The sequence below is a fragment of the Schistocerca gregaria genome, chromosome 4 (assembly GCF_023897955.1).
Source record: "Schistocerca gregaria isolate iqSchGreg1 chromosome 4, iqSchGreg1.2, whole genome shotgun sequence".
Taxonomy (NCBI): domain Eukaryota; kingdom Metazoa; phylum Arthropoda; class Insecta; order Orthoptera; family Acrididae; genus Schistocerca; species Schistocerca gregaria.
The window spans coordinates 586100945-586117662 of NC_064923.1; the positions used below are offsets into that span (position 1 = coordinate 586100945).

General features: G+C 37.9%; 1 protein-coding gene across 2 annotated transcripts in view; it reads right to left on the reverse strand.

Moving 5' to 3' along the window:
• The window catches only part of LOC126267478 (cystatin-like), a 138725-nt gene that overhangs the window by 55688 nt on the left and 66319 nt on the right, over positions 1-16718 (reverse strand). The window lies entirely within an intron of this gene.

Consider the following 16718-nt stretch of genomic DNA (forward strand, 5'->3'; position numbering starts at 1 on the left):
ATTTAGTACTGTCACCAATGTACAACCAGAAGAGAATTGATCTCTTGGATGGAGAATGCAGCTTGTAACATTACAGGACATATTGGGACATATTGAAGTATTTGATACTGTAGACTTTTAGGGGATGTCGATACAGATATGCAAAATGTAAAGGGAAACTTTAGTGATGTTTAAATATTGTACTGTGTCAATATTAGGACATTTTGCACAGAAGGAACAAAAATAGAATTAATGTAAATATATATTAGTGTTAGTAACCTATTTTCATTCAATTTTGTAATTATATTTCATTTTGTAAAAGAAATACTCACTGTTTGCTGTAGCTCTGATTAATTGTATAAACTATCAGTTTTGAGCTAAATTATTTCGTATAATATGGACAAGATACTTTTAAAAACTCACCAGCTAAAGAGAAAGTCTGGAAATGAACGTTTAATGCACACTTCTGGAACTTTCTATGGAGAAATTCTATATTATGATCGCAAAAATACGAAAACTTGTGAAAACTGTTTCATAATCTAATTTAAAAAGACGATTTGTATCAAGAAATATTTCTAAAAAGATTTATTTACGTTTTGAAACACGATTTAAATCATTTTACATATAAATAGTTGTTCTAAATCACTCAAGAAATATCCAGAATCAAATGTCAAGATATTTCTGGAAACATCGGTAAAAATCTGGTGAAGGTTATCCAGAAGCTGGTAGAAAAATGTTATAAAATCTATTTGGAAATTATGCTTGTAAGAATTTATATGTACTGATCCTTTTACTTGCTTAAATCTGTGCTAAAGTTCTGTAATGTCTGATTTGATTTTAAGTCGTGAATTGCTATCGTATTGTGAACAAAGCATTGTCAAAGACTCTCATTGTTTGGAAAGATATTAATACACCTAGGAGTTGTCAGTTGCCAGTTCAGTTCGGATATGCAGTGCGGTTAGCTCAGAGAGTCAGTTGTTGAGTCTGTAAAGTCTGTCAGTTCTGTTTGTAAATAAACGTCTGTAATGAAGAATTACTTGTTGTCGTCAATATGAACTCAAGACCTTTTGCACGAAGCAGACACCTCCTAATGCAACGTTTTAATTTGGTGTTGAGGGGCTGAAATGTTATAATTTGGTGCAGAAAGTCCTGGGACGTTATAATTTGGTTGAGGAAGCTGGGATATTATAAGCTATTTACACAAACACTGAATATTGCTGAATACCAGTATTTATACAAACATCAAGATTCCTGAATGTACAGAAATTCTTGGCATATACTCTCCCTGCACAACAGGCATGTTCTATAGGAACAGTGTTGTCCTGCCAAATCAGTCTGCTTTGCAGGGCAGATTACATTTAGTGTTAAGAAATGATGGTCCAGGCACCTACAAGTAGGCTGCCTATCATGACTGGTATGTCGTGTTGGAGTAATACTGGCCTATGTTATCCATCTGCTTTGCAAGGCGGCCTGTACGTCAGGGGCAAATAAATGATTTTTGAAGCCTCTGTTGTGTAGCCTGCCCTTATATGTGGGAACAGTGTTGTCCCGCCAAATCAGTCTGCTTTGCAGGGCAGTCAACATTTAGTGGTAAGAAGGCCCCTGCAAGTAGGCTGCCTATCATGACTGATGTGTTGGAGTAGTACTGGCCTGCATTATCCACCTGCTTTGCAAGGCAGCCTGTACGTCAGGGGCAAATAAATGACTTTGAAGCCCCTGATATGTAGCCTTCCCTATATGACATGGATGTCATGATGTCATGGGAGCAGTATCAGCCCTTCATCATTTAAGAGTACTCCATGCAATACACATGGAGATGACTTGGCTGGGCACAGTCTTAAATTGATAGAGGAAGGGACGGTTAGAACGAAAGGATGAAGGGGAGATGCATGAGGCAGGTGTAAGATGTAGAGTGGTAGTGTGTAGGTGAAAAAGGAAGAGGGGGAGACAGAGACTGAAAGAGAATTAGGGAGGATGATTGGTTAGAGGAAGGGGAAAGAAAGACATTGTCACAGAGGGGGAATGGAGGAAATAGACAGAGAGAAGTAAAGGAGGAGATGAGGAGACAAAGAGAGTGAGGAGGATGAGATAGACACATATAGTTGGAATGGGGTGGACACAGAGAGGGTAACAAGGTGGTGTGTTCAAGATTCATGTCAAACTCTTACGCAGGTGAAGCCAAGGGGAAGAGGCTAATAATAAATAATTTCTGGTGGTCAGGTTTGCACTGATGATCCACAATGTGCCAGCCAGGGATGCTAACCATTACACTATAGTGCATGCCCCACATGTCATGGCATTACTCCCTCGTCTGGAGAAACAGCAACTCCCTCTTTCAGAAGTTCCCATTGGTGCTGACAACAGTGTCCTGGATCTAGACCCTGTCAATGGTCCTCTTTCTGGTGGTACTAGCAGGTGTCTGCATTCTCGTCATGTTGTTCCATCCCCTTCATTATGATGAACATTTAAGGTAGCCCCTCCTACCAAAGCTCCACAACTGTTGAGTGGGTCTTCATTTCCTTGAACCTCCCATTGTCTATATGCACCTCTGGACTGTAGTAGGCCTTCATAGGCAGGACAAGGATGATGTCCCTGTACTTAAGTTGTCTTGGTGAAGGGTCATAATTCTCGACTTCAAATGTGACATCCGAATAGTGACAAAGGATATGATACCACCAAAAGCAGTGCTTTAGTAACTTTTTTCATAGCCCTGTTGTCCACATAAGCATAAAAATTCATATCAAGCCTCCTGGGATCTATCTCACCCTCTGGTGCTTAGTGTTTCAGTACTTTTTTCTTTCTCTTGGACATCCAGTGTCCACATGCAAGCCAGCTGCCTTGCTTCTCCACGCTGGTGATTATGTTTGAGGGTTGCCCACAAAGTAATGCAGAGCACATTTTTTCTTCAATAATTCTTTATTGAACATAATGAGAATTAGACACACAAAAGAATGGTGTTTATCTACACGCACAAATTTTCCAGGTAATCTGTATCCCATTTGATGGCCTTCCTCCAGCGTGAAACATGGGTGTGTATCCCTGTCGGTACCAGTCTTTGTCTTGGTGGTGGAGCCAGTGCTTCACTGTGTCAATCACCTCCTCAACATCCACAAAATGCACAGTTGTAATGGGTCTGTCCTCATGAATGACAACATCAGCTCACTGCAACATGTGAGGTGTGACAGCTGTGGATGGTCTCCGCGGCCACTGCAAATCGTGGAGCTCCACTGAATTGCCTGGTGACCTCACCCTCTGTGCCCAGTGACTAACTGTGCTTCTGTCGACAGCAGATGCTCCATAGACTTTGCACAAGCGTTTGTGAATATTCCCCAGTTTCTTTCTATGTAGTGAGAAATTTGATGATGACATGTTGCTTGTAATGTACATCACCTACAGACAATTTTGAAACTGTCCTGCAGCTACACTATCTCTCAGGTGTGATGGAAACTTGGCAGGTGCACTCAGAAAGCTTCAAATAATACGCATGTAATGTTTCACATTCACGGCATTGTTTTTGGATGAGAAAAATGCAGTGCATTACTTTCTGGGCAACCCTCATATTTCATGTAGTGATCATGAGTATCATCTGTCTGAAACTGAAACAAGGTACTTATTGTGACTTGACCTCATGACAGTGAAGCAGAAAGAACAGGTTGAAGGTTCAAATGGTTCAAATGGCTCTGAGCATCGTGGGATTTAACATCTGAGGTCAGCAGTCCCCTAGAACTTAGAACTACTTAAACCTAACTAACCTAAAGACATCATACATAGCCATGCCCGAGGCAGGATTCGAACCTGTGACCATAGCGGTCGCGCAGTTTCAGACTGAAACCCTCAAGAACCACTCAGCCACAATGGCCAGCACAGTGTGAAGTGTGCAGTGTCTTGTTTCATTGTGCTCTCTGTGAATATTGTGACAGGCAGTACAGTACCCCATTCTCTCCATTTTACATTAATGTATATTCAGAGAATATCTGCCAATGTTTTATTAAAGTGCTGTGTGGGACCACTAATCTGTGGATGATAGACAGTTATCATTCTGTGGGTGATGTCAGAACATGGAATTACCTCTGAAACTAGTCTCGATTGGAAAACTTTTTCATGATGAGTCATCATCACACAGGGTGCTTGTGCTTCCAAATTATGTCTTCTACAAGGAACTACTCAATTTATGGAGCTGCAGCAGTTGGCACTTTTGGTGACTGCATAGCAGGTGAGGTAGTCAGTGCAGACTATTAACCATCAATTCCTATTTGTTGAGTTCAGGAACCTCCACGAGAGATCGATTCCTATGTGGCACAATGGCGCTGCTACATCGGTACCAGATGCCCCAGAGGTAACTGTAGCATGTTGTAGTGATTCGAGAATTTCTGCATAAATTCTATAACCACTTGCCCTTCTACCATCTCAAACATACAATATTTTAAAAATAAGCGTGAGAGACTGTACATACTGCATGACACGTGTTTGTGTGTGCAGGCTGGAAAGGAGTCATGAGCAGAAGGTAGACGTGATAGTCGAATGGCGTCAACAAGTGTTTGCCGCTCACGCCATATTGGTAGAACAAGAAGTAATTATATAGTTTCTTTGTTATTTAGTGACTGTAATTATTGTTAAAGAAAAATGAACAATTGAGTATAGACTTTTAAGTACTTCATGTATTGGACTTGCTGGAGGCATGATGGGTTCATAAATTATTTGGTTGTTAAATCAACTTTATTGCAGATGTAATTTTATCAAGTCTAATGTGAGATCAATCAATTGACTTGTAAGCATTCGAATATTGATGTGAGAAATGGTGAATATGTTATGTATGGAAGCTGAAATGTACCAAGACTGAACTAAAAGTATTCTTCGAGTACCAAATTATTTAAAAAGTAGAGAGAGAGTCTTATAAATTTCTGTTAGGCAGCAGTATTCTTTGGAGAAAAAGTTTTTGGATATTGACATAGCTGGAAATCAAGAGAAGAAGATTGGATGTACATACCAAGTAAGTCAACCTATGGAAGAGACATGTGAATTTTGCAATCCAATGTCACATTTCTTTGGGTAGTCTAAAGCGTTAGTATGTAGTGACCAGTGAAAAGAACTAAAAAAAAAAAAAGGGAATTTTGAGAGGAAATCGAAGAAGAAGATATGATGTTTTGCCATAGCAACCAGGTATAACAAGACAAAAGAACTGTTTCGTGTAATTGGATTAAGTGCAAAAATTAAATAAAAATTTTTGTGAGTGCAACACAGTGAAAGATGTATGAAAGTAACAACATTAAAAGAATGGAAAGAAGATCTCAACGTATTAGACTAACAAGAGAGATGACGAGAATAATTCAGCTAAGAAAATCCAGTGTGGGGAGTGTCCTGCTCTCACATGCATCACGGGGACGCTGGTACAGGGACAACATCGGTCACCACTGGCACCAGTTGCTGCTCACCAGTGCTGATTCTCCATCAGATCACTGACACCAATGCAGAGACCAGCAACCGATGCCACCAGCACCAGTTACTGTTTACCGGTGCTGATTCCAGTCCTGCTCACCAACACAGGCTAAAGCTCTAGCCAGGTGTGCAATAAACAATAATTGTTCAAGTATAAAGTTGACTGTGTTAGTGTAGTTATTATACTTAGAGTTAATTTGTTAAATGATTATTAGATCAAAAACTAAGAGAAACATGGATAATACACAGAGAATTGGGGGAACTTCAGAACCAACCATGACTATGACAGTGAGTAAGGGCATGCCAGACAGGTCTGAAGTAGTAAATTTAATCAAAGCCCAAAGAGCAGATTCAGTGGCTTTAAGAAAGGAACTAAGTGTGATTTTAAAAGCCAAGCTAGAAGCCCAGAGATAACAATTAAATTCTAGATTGGATGCACAAAGTGAAGAATTAGGCTTAATGAATGCCCAAAATGCTTCTTTAAGATAGGAACTAAGTCTTAAATTAGACTTAGTAAATACTCAATTAAATGATAAAATAAATGACCAGGGTGCTTCTTTGAGAAATGAAATAAGTGCAACTTTAAGTGAAAAACTCAATGCACAGAGCACTAGTTTATTTGGAGAAATATACACAGTGAATACTCAATTAAATATTAAATTGTATGTTCATAATAAAACTTTAGGATTGTTTTGTGCTAAGGTAGATTCACAAAATAACAACTTTAGTAATTTATGTGAACGTATGGAAAACTTGAAGACTGAATTTGATGCTTTAACTACAGACCTATATCATTGACGTCGGTTTGCAGTAGGGTTTTGGAGCATATACTGTATTCAAACATTATGAATCACCTCGAAGGGAACGATCTATTGACACGTAATCAGCATGGCTTCAGAAAACATCGCTCTTGTGCAACGCAGCTAGCTCTTTATTCGCACGAAGTAATGGCCGCTATCGACAGGGGATCTCAAGTTGATTCCGTATTTCTAGATTTCCGGAAAGCTTTTGACACCGTTCCTCACAAGCGACTTCGAATCAAGCTGCGGAGCTATGGGGTATCGTCTCAGTTGTGCGACTGGATTCGTGATTTCCTGTCAGGAAGGTCGCAGTTCGTTGTAATAGACGGAAAATCATCGAGTAAAACTGAAGTGATATCAGGTGTTCCCCAGGGAAGCGTCCTGGGACCTCTGCTGTTCCTGATCTATATAAATGACCTGGGTGACAATCTGAGCAGTTCTCTTAGGTTTTTCGCAGATGATGCTGTAATTTACCGTCTAGTAAGGTCATCCAAAGACCAGTATCAGCTGCAAAGCGATTTAGAAAAGATTGCTGTATGGTGTGTCAGGTGGCAGTTGACGCTAAATAACGAAAAGTGTGAGATGATCCACATGAGTTCGAAAAGAAATCCGTTGGAATTTGATTACTCGATAAATAGTACAATTCTCAAGGCTGTCAATTCAACTAAGTACCTGGGTGTTAAAATTACGAACAACTTCAGTTGGAAGGACCACATAGATAATATTGTCGGGAAGGCGAGCCAAAGGTTGCGTTTCATTGGCAGGACACTTAGAAGATGCAACAAGTCCACTAAAGAGACAGCTTACACTACACTCATTCGTCCTCTGTTAGAATATTGCTGCGCGGTGTGGGATCCTTACCAGGTGGGATTGACGGAGGACATCGAGAGGGTGCAAAGAAGGGCAGCTCGTTTTGTATTATTGCGTTATAGGGGAGAGAGTGTGGCAGATATGATACACGAGTTGGGATGGAAGTCATTACAGCATAGACGTTTTTCGTCGCGGCGAGAGCTTTTTACGAAATTTCAGTCACCAACTTTCTCTTCCGAATGCGAAAATATTTTGTTGAGCCCAACCTACATAGGTAGGAATGATCATCAAAATAAAATAAGAGAAATCAGAGCTCGAACAGAAAGGTTTAGGTGTTCGTTTTTCCCGCTCGCTGTTCGGGAGTGGAATAGTAGAGAGATAGTATGATTGTGGTTCGATGAACCCTCTGCCAAGCACTTAAATGTGAATTGCAGAGTAGTCATGTAGATGTAGATGTAGATGTAGAAGTAGAAAATCTTAAAACAGATTTGAAAGGTACGTTAACTAGATCTTTAAGCAGTCACATAAATCAATTGTTCACTGACTTTAATCAGAGACAGAATGATCAGTTGCAGAATTTGACAAAAAAAATTAGAATTTGATATTGAAGATAAATGTAATAGTGTAGAAAATGAACTGAGTGAAAAATTAGGATCATTTCATAATGTATGTAATATTGTATTTGATGCTGTAAAGCAGAGGTCACATACCTTAAAAGAAAATGTTGAAAAACAGGATAAGTTAATACCAATCACAAATTGTGAGCATTAACACTTGAGTAGATAACATGGAAAGAAACTTTAAAGAGAAACTAGCAACCTCAGACACAATAAATATAAGCAGTTTAGAGGAACAGTTAGAAGAGATGATGCTGCCACAAGAGTAATCTCTGAGAACATATCTCCTGTTTTATCTTCTGAGCTTAGTAACACCACGAGAAGTATGGATGAACTATGGAAAGAATTCAAACTTATTCAGGACAAAATAGATAATAGGGTGACTTCTCCTAATGTGGTATTGACTAGTGTGGTAATGATGGATTTACAATGGGGAGCCAATTCTGGATTATCCAGGCAATTCCCTAAGTTTAAGCCAGATGAGGAAGTACATCCTACCCATTTTTTGAAAAGGTTCAATCAAGCCTTGCCCAAGAACTGGGAGGATTTGAAAAAAAATTGAGTTTGCTGTGGTGTATCTATTAGGGGAAGCCGCAAAGTGGGGTACAGTAAACATTGAGAACTTTTCCTCTTTGGGAGATTTTCAAAATAATTTAAAGAGAATTATTGGTCAGCAAGCACCCAAAAAAATTAATATCAGTCTTTTGGGATCCCAAGTGTTTCAGTAATACATGGGGTACAATGAGAAAGTATTTTGACTGGCATTTAACATGGGCAAAGTAATTAGATAAGCCAATGGAGGAAGAGGGGTTAGTTCGAATTTTAATAAGATGATTACCCATATAAGATACATTATGTGGTGGGTGGAAATCAGTAGAAAAGTTGTTGTCCTTTGTAGACGCACTGGATGCATTAAGTAAAGACTGCAACAAGAATCTACACCATAGTGAAAATCAGAATTACAAAAGGAATAGTAATAATATTTTTTTTAAAATACATGAGGCCAACTTAGCTAGAGTACACCAGTGCAATAGAAATAATGGTAACGATGATTATCAGAAGAAGCATCCAACTTCGAATTTAGGTCCAGTAGCTCTGCAGGAATTTGTGCCAAGTAATAATAAAGTACAAAGTGGTAACATAGTACCCTGATTTCATAACCAACTTGTGATTAATAATAATGAGGAAAACACAGCATGGATCTGGGGCTGGGGCTGAGGTCTTAGAGATACACTAGGAGGCCTGGTTCATAATAAGTATGTCAATTTCATGCACAAAATACATATAAAAGAATTGTTGTTACTGGAAGAACCATGCTTGTCTACAAATAATCCACAACAAATAATAGCAGGAACTGTGGAAACTTCTGAAGTTAACACATTTATAGATTCAGGGAGTGAAGTGTAACTCATTTCTAGAGCATTCTTTAACATGATACAGACTAAACATTACTTACCACTGTTACCAGTAACTGGAGTTTACATATTTGGCACAACCAGAACGAAAAGCAAGGTAGTGACACACGAAACCCAAGTGAACAGCCACATTGGAAATATCTTATGTTGCCAAACACTTTTAATAATAAAAAATATTAATTAGGATATATTATTTGGCCTAGATTATTTATTAGAATTTAACATCATATTGAATTTTGAGGAAAATCTTCTTTGTTTTGGCAAAGATGACAGTAGATGTTGGATCATTTGTGACTGATAAATACATTGCAAAACAAACAACTGAGTGTCATTGTTTATGATTAACTCCTACAGTATGATTTTCACCAGACATCAGTAATGTAGAGTGGGTATCACATTGAGTTGACGTACAAAACAAAGTAAATGAGTCTCTAATATTAATCAATGAACAAAATCTAGGTTTATATAGAATTCTAATGGAATATGAAGAAGTATTTTCTGATCATCCTGGTAATATCAGTGATTACATATATAAGTTTAAAATCAAAGATCACACTCCATTTTTCTGTATATATCCAATACCGGTAAGTTTGAAAGAGACAGTTAAGGAGGTAACTGACAAAAGATTGACAACAATATAACAGAACCTAGTTTTGGCATCATGAATAACACTTTAGTAGTGGTAGAAAAGGCTACTGAATGTGTGTGATTAGTGCTAGCCACACTTACATTGAATAAGCATGTAGTGACAAAACGAGACAGACCTATTAACATTGATCAATTGTTATCCAAATTTGAGAAAGCAAGGTTTTTTAGCACAATGGACCCGACTGCAGGATATTGGCGAATTAGGTTATGTCCTGAATCAAAGAAGTATACACCGTTTCTGTCTGATGGTAAATTGTATCATTTCATTGTGTTACCATTTGGACCTAACATCCCTGTATCAGTATTTATACATTTGTTGGACAAGGCATTAGGGAGAGATTTGTTGACGGATTTAATAATATATGAAGATGATATCCTCATAATCTTAGTTACCTGGGAAGAACATTGTCTAACATTGAGTAAGACCCTGAAAAAATTTAAAGAAAAAGGTATTACAGTGAAATTGTCTAAATAGCACCTTGTGCAGCAAGAGCTTGAGCTTTTAGGGCATATTGTAGGAGTGCAGGGGGTTTGACCAGATAGTGAACACATAAAAGCTATTAAAGATTATTCACCCCCTAAAACATAAGACAATTGAAGGGATTTAAAGGAATGGGAGGGTACTATAGATGTTATATTCGAAGTCAAGAGCTGAATGACCCAAGAATTTTACGTTTGTTAAGAAAGGGAATACTGCAGGTTTGGGATCAAGTGGCAAATGATGCACCTGAAAACATCAAGAGAGCACTAGTAGAATCATCCATATTACATCATCTGATTATGGGTGAGCCATTTAAAATTTCAACCGATGAATCTGATTATGGTATCGCTGCAGACCTCTTCCAAGGAGAGTGGAATCTAGACCATGGACAACATTGAACCATAGCCTTTGCTAGCTGGAGTCTGATTAAACATGAATTAAAGTACACAGCTACTGAAAAGGAACTGTAGCAATTGTATGGAGTATCCAGAAATTCCAAACATTAGTATGGGGGTCAGAAATCCATATCTATACAAATCATCAGGCTGTGAGTACCAGATGCTTTGTCTAGGTTACCTATAGGCATGGAAGAGTTAAAAGGTATGGGAGGACCTGGCATAATTTTTTCAATTATCTTTATGACAGTAGAATATTCACACACCAGGATACAAGAAACGGCTCAAAGGATAACAGAAAACATCCATCATGATCCCTATTTTACAGAAAGGTTTACTATGTGTAGCAGGAATCCCCTACCTCATAATCAGGCAGGAATGTGGAAAATTATAGGGCATAATTTGTTTTGAAGAGACAGTATACCATCGCAACCTTGGCACATATGCATTCCGAAGTTAATGGAAGACGAAATTGTATGGTATGTTCACACAGGATATGGACATTTCGGAATAAAAAAGTGTATAGCCCACAAGAATAAGTTCTATTATTTTAAGAAGCTAGGACATAAAGTAACATCTTTAATCAGAACCTATGAGACCTGTCAAAAGGTGAAAGAGAGTAACACTCATGTTAAATACAAAATGTAAGCGATTATTCCTAAACTGTTACACGATCTCGCAGCAGCTGATTTTTTGGACCAGTTCTGAAATGAAAGAGAGGAGTTTCATACATTTTAGTCATTATAGAGCACTGGTCAAATAAAGTATGTTAAGTTATATCCTATCAAAACAGCAAATACACTGTTTGCAACAGTACTTTCTGGATGTAGGAAAACCGAAATTATTTCTTACAGATAATGGACCACAATTTGTCAGCAACGAATTTAAAGAATTTCTAGCTTGGGAAGATATTTGTCAAGTATTAACACCCAACTATAACCCGTCCTTGAATCTGTGTGAAAGAGTTATGAAAGAAATTGGGAAATTATGCCGCATCTACTGTCATGAAAAGCATTCTGTATGGGCAATGAAAATTAAAGACTTTGGGGTTATTTTAAATGAATTGCCACATTTATCAACTGGATCATCACCTTTATAAGTAATAGATAAACCTTTTGTAGGAGAACCTCTGATTAAATGTTTTAATTGGCCTGAACAACCTATTGTCGATTACGATCTTAATCAGGAAATAGTTTCCTGAAACTTAGATGAAATGGCACATCAAACAGTGAGTAAACATAATGAGAAAGTGGTTGAAACTCAGTACAGGGTCGATGACCTAATTCTGGTAAAACAACATCTTCAGAGCTCTTCTCTGAAGAAAGAGACACATACGTTTTTGCAGAAATATGAAAGATCTTACCGAATACAAATGGTAATACATACCAAAGCCTTATTCTTAGTAGATCCTGCAACTTTATCAGAGAAGGGGAAATATAATGTAAAGGACATAAAGTTGTATATCCTCCAGGGACACTAACATTCTGTGTTTACGGGCGAAGTCACGACCATCGGATCCCAAGTTGTTTATGGTGTTCATTCCAAAATAGTTTTCCTGCACTGAATTTCCTTCAAGTCTTAAACTACTCTGTAGTTTATTACTGCATTCTTAAACTATCCTATAATTTTAGTATTTAGCAGACTGGATATGACCATAATGTAAAGACTGGTGTAAGAGAACAATGAATAAACAGTGATCTCTAGACATGAAATGAAATGAGTAGTATATTATATCTATGGATAATGTAATATTATGTGACAAAAAGACCAACTATTTCATCATAGTGTATAATTTTCTATTTTGTATAGAATATTTTATATCTTTTATGAGATGTGATGTAGACAGGAGGGTTTGTATCAATTTTGAGTAGTGTAGATAAAGGCAGGATGATTCAAAATCACATATGTACATAAGTATAGTAAAACTATAATGATTTTACAACGAGTGTACATAAGAAGAGGGCATGAGTAATGAAGGAGAACGCAAGCCAGATTGGAGTTGATTGTGATGCTTATTTAAGAAATGTCAAGGTAGCAAATACTTTGATAAATTTATGAACAGTAGGATAGTGGGACTTGAACAATATATGTGGACATAGTATCTACTAAGAGTTGAAGTATGGGAAAACATAGTGTCTATTAAGAGTATAGAAGTTGAAGAGTAAAGGGGGACTCTAGGGTATTAAATGAAGTGTTAAGAAGTGGGTGTAAAGTGTCAAATAGGTTTTTATTTTTACCAGGAAATTTTTAATTGTAGTGTAAATAAAAGATGTACTAGGGCAATAAACCACAAGGCCTACTCATAAAGGATAAGAGGGCATACCCAGCATTTGCTAAGGATATAGGGCAGGCATACCTACATAGAGACAGGATGACTTGTAGCCTGAAGAACAGTTTTTTTTCAGTCCTGAGACTGGTTTGATGCAGTTCTCCATGCTACTCTATCCTGTGCAAGCTTCTTCATTTCCCAGTACTTACTGCAACCTACATCCTTCTGAATCTGCTTAGTGTATTCATCTCTTGGTCTCTCTCTATGATTTTTACCCTCCACGCTGCCCTCCAATGCTAAATTTGTGATCCCTTGATGCCTCAAAACATGTCCTACCAACCGGTCCGTTCTTTTTGTCAAGTTGTGCCACAAACTCCTCTTCTCCCCAATTCTATTCAATACCTCCTCATTAGTTATGTAATCTACCCATCTAATCTTCAGCATTCTTCTGTAGCACCACATTTCAAAAGCTTCTATTCTGTTCTTGTCCAAACTATTTATCATCCATGTTTCACTTCCATACATGGCTACACTCCATACAAATACTTTCAGAAACGACTTCCTGACACTTAAATCTATACTCGATGTTAAGAAATTTCCCCTCTTCAGAAACGCTGTCCTTGCCAATGCTAGTCTACATTTTATATCCTCTCTACTTCGACCATCATCAGTTATTTTGCCTCCCAAATAGCAAAACTACTTTACTACTTTAAGTGTCTCGTTTCCTAATCTAATTTCCTCAGCATCACCCGACTTAATTTGACTACATTCCATTGTCCTTGTTTTGCTTTTGTTGATGTTCATCTTATATCCCCCTTTCAAGACACTGTCCATTCCGTTCAACTGCTCTTCCAAGTCCTTTGCTGTCTCTGACAGAATTACAATGTCATTGACAAACCTCAAAGTTTTTATTTCTTCTCCATGAATTTTAATACCTACTCCAAGTTTTTCTTTTGTTTCCTTTACTGCTTGCTCAATATACAGATTGAATAACATCGGGGAGAGGCTACAACCCTGTCTCACTCCCTTCCCAACCAATTCTTCCCTTTCATGCCCCTCTACTCTTATAACTGCCATCTGGTTTCTGTACAAATTGTAAATAGCCTTACGCTCCCTGTATTTTACCCCTGCCACCTTCAGAATTTGAAAGAGTGCCTCACATGTTCCAACATTTCTGCGGAACCCAAATTGATCTTCCGCAAGGTCCGCTTCTACCAGTTTTTCCATTCGTCTGTAAAGAATTCGCGTTAGTATTTTGCAGCTGTCACTTATTAAATTGATAGTTCGGTAATTTTCACATCTGTTAACACCTGCTTTCTTTGGGATTGGAATTATTATATTCTTCTTGAAGTCTGAGTGTATTTCATCAGTCTCATACATCTTGCTCACCAGATGGTAGAGTTTTGTCATGACTGGCTCTCCCAAGGACGTCAGTAGTTCTAATGGAATGTTGTCTACTCCCGGGGCCTTGTTTTGACTCAGGTCTTTCAGTGCTCTGTCAAACTCTTCCTGCAGTGTCATATCTCCCATTTCGTCTTCATCTGCATCCTCTTCCATTTCCATAATACTGTCCTCAAGTACATCGCCCTTGTATAGACCCTCTATATACTCCTTCCACCTTTCCACCTTCCCTTCTTTGCTCAGAACTGGGTTTCCATCTGAGCTCTTGATATTCATACAAGTGGCTCTCTTTTCTCCAAAGGTCTCTTTAATTTTCTTGTAGGCAGTATCTATCTTACCCCTAGTGAGATAAGCCTCTACATCCTTACATTTGTCCTCTAGCCATCCCTGCTTAGCCATTTTGCACTTCCTGTCGATCTCATTTTTGAGACGTTTATATTCCTTTTGCCTGCTTCATTTACTGCATTTTTATATTTTCTCCTTTCATCAATTAAATTCAATATTTCTTCTGTTACCTACGGATTTCTATTAGCCCTCGTCTTTTTACCTACTAGATCTTCTGCTGCCTTCACTACTTCATCCCTCAAAGCTACCCACTCTTCTTCTACTGTATTTCTTTCCCCCATTCCTGACAATTGTTCCCTTATGCTCTCCCTGAAACTCTGTACAACCTCTGGTTCTTTCAGTTTATCCAGGTCCCATCTCCTTAAATTCCCACCTTTTTGCAGTTCCTTCATTTTTAATCTACAGGTCATAACCAATAGATTGTGGTCAGAGTCCATGTCTGCCCCTAGAAATGTCTTACAATTTAAAACCTGCTTCCTAAATCTCTGTCTTACCATTATATAATCTATCTGATACTTTTTAGTATCTCCAGGGTTCTTCCACATATACAACCTTCTTTCATGATTCTTAAACCAAGTGTTAGCTATGACTAAGTTGTGCTCTGTGCAAAATTCTACCAGATGGCTTCCTCTTTCATTTCTCTCCCCCAATCCATATTCACCCACTATGTTTCCCTCTCTCCCTTTTCCTACTGACGAATTCCAGTCACCCATGACTATTAAATTTTCGTCTCCCTTCACTACCTGAATAATTTATTTTATCTCATCATACATTTCCTCAATTTCTTCATCATCTGAAGAGCTAGTTGGCATATAAACTTTTACTACTGTAGTAGGAGTGGGCTTTGTGTCTATCTTGGCCACAATAATGCGTTCATGATGCTGTTTGTAGTAGTTTACCTGCACTCCTATTTTTTATTCATTATTAAACCTACTCCTGCATTACCCCTATTTGATTTTGTATTTATAACCCTGTATTCACCTGACCAAAAATCTTGTTCCTCCCGCCACCGAACTTCACTAATTCCCACTATATCTAACTTTAACCTATCCATTTCCGTTTTCAAATTTTCTAACCTACCTGCCCGATTAAGGGATCTGACATTCCACACTCCGATCTGTTGAACGCCAGTTTGAACGCCCGTTTTCTTTCTCCTGATAATGATTTGTTGTAAAAGGGCATACCTACCGGAATGTAAGGAGGAAGTGTACTCATAGGGTCAACCCACAAATAAGGTATAGGTACTGGTCCTAGGGGAAAGGGACAGTATCGTGACAGGAGTCACACATTTTTATTGGAATTATTCTGGTAAGTTTGAATCCTATATACCACTAGCATTATTATGATTTATGTGAGTTTACACATGCTTAAAAAAACACTTTCATTTGCTCAGAATTCCTCCAGACTACAAACCGTCTATAAATAATGAGACTATTACATACTAAAGAAGCAGTACAAAGGATTAGAGTAAAGAATAAAATACTCAGGTATCATTAGCACCTGAAGTTTACAATTTGAAACCTAAGGTTAGTCCTCATGATGCCTAGGCATAAAAAGAATTGACCCCAACACTGAGTGAAATACTCCTATTTAATAACCAAAGTAAAATGAAAAAAGAAGAGCTAAATAGTAAAAAAAAGGGTTATGCATGGTTAATAAGAAATGTGGAATGTATACTGTGGAAATATGAATTGTTATTATAGGTAATAATAATGTACATAATGAGTATGTATAAAATATCATGTGTTCAATCTCTGTGGAGGGGGCAGGAGGGGAGGGATATGTAGTGATTTGCGAATTTCTGCATAAATTCTAGAACCCCATCTCGAACACACAATATTTTAAAAATAAGTGTGTGCGTCACATGTTTATGTGTGCAGGCTATAAAGGAGTCATGAGTACAAGGTAGGCACAATGGTCGAATGGCATCAACAAGTGTTTGCCACTTGCGCCACAGAAGCCATATTGGAAGAACAAGAAGTAATTATGTAGTGTTCTTTGCTATTTAGTGACTGTGATTATTGTAAAGAAAAATGAACAATTGATTATAGACTTTTGAGTACTTCACGTATTGGAAGCACTAGGGGCAAGACGGGTTCATAAATTATGTGGCTGTTAAACC